This window comes from Suricata suricatta, chromosome 2, assembly GCF_006229205.1.
Source record: "Suricata suricatta isolate VVHF042 chromosome 2, meerkat_22Aug2017_6uvM2_HiC, whole genome shotgun sequence".
Lineage (NCBI taxonomy): Eukaryota > Metazoa > Chordata > Mammalia > Carnivora > Herpestidae > Suricata > Suricata suricatta.
This window is the reverse complement of record NC_043701.1, coordinates 19,749,006-19,754,652: the sequence shown is the minus strand read 5'-3', so window position 1 is coordinate 19,754,652 and position 5,647 is coordinate 19,749,006.

The following is a 5,647-nucleotide window of genomic DNA, read 5'->3' as shown; positions in this document are numbered from 1 at the left end:
CCGGCAGAGGGGGCAGGGGGCGCCTCCCCCACTCCGCTCCGCAGCGGCCCGCCCCGCCGGCGCTCCCCCGCACGGACGGTGGCGGACACCCCCGCGGCCGGCGCCCAACGACCCTGCCGGGGGACGATGTGGGGCAGAGAGGGACACGTACTCGGGGACACGGGTACAGGGCGCATACTCGAAAGGAGGCACGCTCAGCCTCCTCGGGATGTGGGCGCTGCGGCTCGGAAGGACCATCGGGTGTGCGGAGCGGACACAGGCGCACGCACCTATTCCTCATCAGAACCCCAGCACCCCTCCAAGGCAGCCCCCTCACTCCACAGCACCCAAGGACGGAGGCCTGGGTGAGAGAGCATAAATGGCCAAGTGCCCTCCAGCTTGCTCAGCAGCCTGACGCGTCTATTCATGTTGAGGTCGAGGAGCTGACCTGGCTCCTGTTCTCAGAATCCTCGACCACAGCAGAACAGACAATGCCGACATCAGGGCACTTTCGGAAGTCCGAAGAAAGAATTCACATTGCTGTGGTTTAGACAGCCATCTGGCAGAGAGGAAGCATGCAGGACGGCAGTGGGTAGCACTACCTCTGAAACCTCTGCCCAGATCCTCCTGTGAACGTACCCCCCTCCCACCAGGAGAAGCCTAAGAGATTTCTACACTCAACTACCAACTCTGCATAAGGCTCTGCTCCCCACCCCCAACATGGTCCGGGAACATTCAGTTGTGTCACTCAGCGCCTCCTCGCATGGGCCAGCAGTCGCTGAGGGCCGTCCAAAGGAGCCATAGTTGTTGGTCTCCTCTCTGAGGACGCCTCCTCAACTTTTCCTTTTCCTGTAGGCAGCCAACTTCCTGCCCCTTACTGTCCCTCCCATCAAAACACCTCTTGAGAATCTTCCCATTGGGTGGACATGACTGATGACAGCAAAAATCGCAATGCCTTCCTGTAGGGGTTACATTTTCACAGAAATCGGAGTTGTAAACTGGGGAGTCTTTGACAGGAGCTGGGAGCTGCCCAGCGCTACCAGCCCCAAGGCCGGTGGCATACTCGGGTCAGGCAGGGTCCGCATAGATAGCGCCTTGCAGAAGCTTTGCTCTCAAAGGTGGATGCCTCAATGAAAAGATGAGCCAAGCCAGAGCCGGGGCGAGGAGGAAGCCAGACATTGGCTTGTTTGATTAGACGTATTCCAGGAGACCGCGCGGAGCCCTTGTAGCCTCTGGTTCTCGGCTGAGTAGTGCATGGCCCAGAAAGCAGCAAGGAGTTATCTTATTAGCTTGTGTTAATACATTGATCTGGCTCCTCTCTCCTCAGAAGCCCTGGATCCCAGACTCTAGATAAAGCCCACAATATCAGGTTAGCTTCGGAAGTCCAGAGAAACACACAACAAAATAACTCAATGCCACTGTTCCTTGGACTTCCATCCAGGCTGCGGAAGCCCAGGGCCAAATGTCTCTCTAGGAAGGACTGAGGCCAGGGTGAGGCACCCAGGCTGCAAAATTTAAGGGGGTGCTCGGGCTCAGGCTTCTGTAAGGCTGTCCTCGCACTGGGTCTGGCCCCCCTCTAAGATATCTTCTCTAAAATTTCTCCACAGGATCATCGCAGGCCTTTCCCAGAGGTGACAACACAGATAGCCCCATGGAAAATCATACTGGGTTGCTTAAGGAATACAGCTCAATAAAGGCAGAGTGGGGCTGGGGGGAGGCAAGCCTTTCAAATGTGTTCGCCACTCTCAGGACATGTCATAAAAACGCGGGAAGTGAGGGGAAGAAAGAAAACATCGTTGCCTCCTTTCGCAGCTATTCTAACATGTATTTTTTAATTTAAAAAATTATGTTTACTTATGGGAGGGGGGGCGCAGAGAGAGAGGGAGACGCAGAATCAGAAGCAGGCTCCAGGCTCTGAGCTATTATCACAGAGCCCAACGCATGGCTTGAACTCATGAACTGTGGGACCATGACCTGAGCTGAAGTTGGACGCTGAACCGACTGAGCCACCCAGGCCCTCCTAACATGTATTTTGAATATAACTGATTTTCCCTCTTGTAGCCTCTGTGTGCAGTGTGTGTGTGAATATTGCTGGTGAGCCTCACGGTCAGTTTCTGATGGATGGATGGGAAGTCAAAGACCTTTTTTAGGGGTGGCAAATAAAATCTATTTATTATTCTTTATCTCCTGCCTAGTACGTGTTGCCATTTATTTTCATTCAGCAAAACGGATGCCATGTGGTGCCTGAACGGTAATAACAGAACCAAATGACATAAAAGGGAGGTAAAAAGTTGGTCCAACCACGGGAAGGTGAGTGGCCCCAGCCAAGTCTCTCACCATTAATGGGGCCATATGGCCAATCACGTTCTCCCTCCTTCCCCTCCAGTAAGAAACATGGAAGAAGCTATATTGACTAGGTGGTTATAGAGTATCACTGTAAGGGAGAACAGGAAGGGTCAAATTAGCAACAGTGTGGGGCTTGATTTTATTATCATTATGGCCCCTTGGATTTCCTCTTGCAAGGCTAGAGAATGGCATGAGGTAGGATGGTAGCACTCCACGCTGGAAGCAAGAAGACTTGGTCCTGGACCTGGGTGTCGCCACGCACCAATGCTGTGATCTGGAAATCTCAGGTTCTCATCTGCCTCACTTACCCCTTACAGATCGTGACATGCAAGGGAGACGCTATCTATCCGTGCACTTGGAGACTCTAAATAAGTGCAGAGCACACCCAGGGAATTAGCACTGCTTTCCAGAAGGACACATCCTTTTTTTAATGGCACAGTGCAGGGGGCAGGAAAGTCCTCTGTTGTCTTGACCTTCTCTATGAATAGACACACCAGCAAGGGCAGGCTCCAGAACAGTTCAAAATGGGTTTCTGCATTAGTTGCAAACCATTCTCCCTCTCACAGCTCCTGCAGCCTCTGCCAGCTGGTGAGGGGCAAAGAGAGACCCAACTTTTCTTCAACTGACGTCAGATCTGTAAGCCACCCATTCCATTCCTGGCCAGTGACAAAACCCAGTAGTCACTGCCTGGCCCCGTGGCCACAAGAGGGAGAAGTGAAATGTCATATTGCTTCATAAAATCTTCGAATGAGGCATTTTTTTTTGGTGGCAATTCGGTTGTGGTTTATTGAGGGGCTTGAAGAGAAAAGTATTGGCTCATCACTCAAGGCTGAATAAAAGGGCCAGATTTAATAGGAGAGAGGAGAAGAAATCCTTAAGTTTTCCTTCACTTAGCTACCACCATTTTATTAGCCTAGGAACAGAACTGCTATTTAAGTTGATAAAAGCCAGATTTGCTTGTTAAATAAATCACCAGAGCCTGGTGGTGCTAGAGAGAAATTTTTTCCCCCAAGAGCTGGCCCCATGGCTGGGTTTTATACAGTGCACAGTGCACTAGATGAAAACCACAGGCAGTCAGTGGCTTAAAAACCTAAATTGTGGCGCCACCTGCAGGAGAGTAGAAATATCAACAGTATCCCAACTCTAAGCAGAGACTAGGAGAGAAGGGAGCCTTCCTAGTGACACCTCCCTGGATGTGATGCAGATGTAGGAAGGGCCCCCCACTCCCCACTGACCCTTGCTTCCTGGACGTGTCACCAGATGTCCACTGTACATTCCAACAACCTTCAATCTGTGTCCTTGAAAGCTGCCACTTTGAGGTAGGACAGCTGCTCTCAAGATTCTCAGTCCACTGAAACAAATGTATTCTTTCCTCTGATTCTTAAGGGGGTAAGTAAGCTTCTAACCCAAGGGTTCTGTTCTTGAGACTCCAGGCCATAGAATAGTAAAATAGGACAGAACAATGACTGCCCTTGGACCTGAGGGAGAAGTCTCGAACTGTGGTATGAACTTGGTAGCTGGGTATGGTCAGTAGACCCAGACTGTCCCAGGCTTCTCTAGCCTGTGGGTGCTAGCAAAGACACAGAGATGTTAACACCTGAATCTCAGCTCCCAACCTGCCTCTGCTCACACAGACAACTCCCTCCCTGTCTTGCCGCATTATGTCACAGGCAGCCCCCCATCATGGGGATTGTGTTTAGAAACGAGTTCATGTTCTTCATGAAGCACATCACTGAAGTCTACTGCCTACATAAGCCATTTAATGGAAGGACAACCCTCAAATCGCCTCTGCCCACCTGCAATGCTGGACACGGTCAGCCCTGCTGCTCTGCCTTGGCTTCCCAGGCCACACCGGGGCCCTGGTACCAGGGTGGGGAGCGTGCCTGCCTGCACCCCCACTCACACATTATGCAGATATTGGTCATCTGGGCCCTGAAGCAGCTCCCGTGGTCCAAGTCTTCCTCCCCTGCCTCCCCAGGCCCCTTCAGCCACCACACCCTCTCCAGAAGTCTTCCTTCTCTTTCAGCTAACACACAATCTTGTGTTTTCAACTGTGAGAACCAGAAGTTAGAGGACACAGCGGCAGGGTGGAGGGTGAGATGGGGGAGGGAGGAAATGTTACCTAACTTCATTGGCGAAAGAATAGCAAAGTCCTAGCTCTGCACAGTTCTATATCTTGCTCAACAAGAAAAGGTAAACACTTCAGTCCCAGGAGGCATGAGGACCTACAGTGTGCCTGAATTCAAGGACTGAATACAGTTCATGGCTCCCACATGAAGGCTCCATCTCACTTCTGCCTAGCACTTGCCAAATAGCTTAAGTGAGTCACTTGGCCCCTCTGACTAGGATACAGAGAGTACAAAGGCCTGAAGTCATTTTCCTTGTAATGAAGGTGGGTTTGTGCTGATAGGTTGAACACTCTTGTCTGGTAACATACATTTCCAAGATGATTGCCAGGTGGCCTAAGTGTAATCCCCTACATAACTGTGATGGCCAGCACCCAAAATGGCCCTAAAGATCCTCACCAGCTGATATTCATGCCCTCCCCCTCCCCACACTGAATCGTAGCTGACTTAGGTGACCAAGAAGACATACTGCAGAAATGACCAGGTGTGACTTCCAAGCTAGGTCATAAGAGACATGGCAGCGTCCAGTTTGGTCCCTTGCATCACTCACTTTGGGACAAGTGAGCTGCCCTGTGGCAAGGACCCTTGAGCAGCCTTGGAAAGGAACCGAGGTTCCCGGCCAACTCCTGGCAAAACTTGACATCCCATGAGTGAACCCCGTTGGAAGAGGATTCTCCAGCCCCATTCAGGTCATCAGATGATTCCAGCTTTGAGTCTTCCAACTGAGGTCCTGGACATTGTGGGGCGAGACTAGATGTTGCTGGAGGTGCTCTGCTCTGAAGCAATAGACAACTAATACAGTGACTTACAGAGACAGAACCATTCCCCTGGCTTTGGCCTCATTAGCCTCTTACTCTTATTATTTGATCCCACTTGGCTCTAGAAGAAGCAGGGCAGAGGAGGACATCCTCGGTGCATGATAGTGACCATACTGGGCAGGACTGGGTACCAGAGCTCTTAGCATCAAGTATCTTAGCATATCTCAACGTGTTAAGTAAAAATGAGAAAATCCAGCCAGGTCACTGGAAATGCTGAAGCCAAGCCCCCACCTGAAGTCCCAGGGCAGAGTCAGTTCCAGAGAGTCAGCCTAAAGGACACCCAGCAGTGAAGTGGTCCTGGATCCTGTTCTCTTTAACAAGCTGTCTGGCACCCCCCTTCACAGGATCCTCTTGGAGGTCAGACTGTGTGGACTCCAG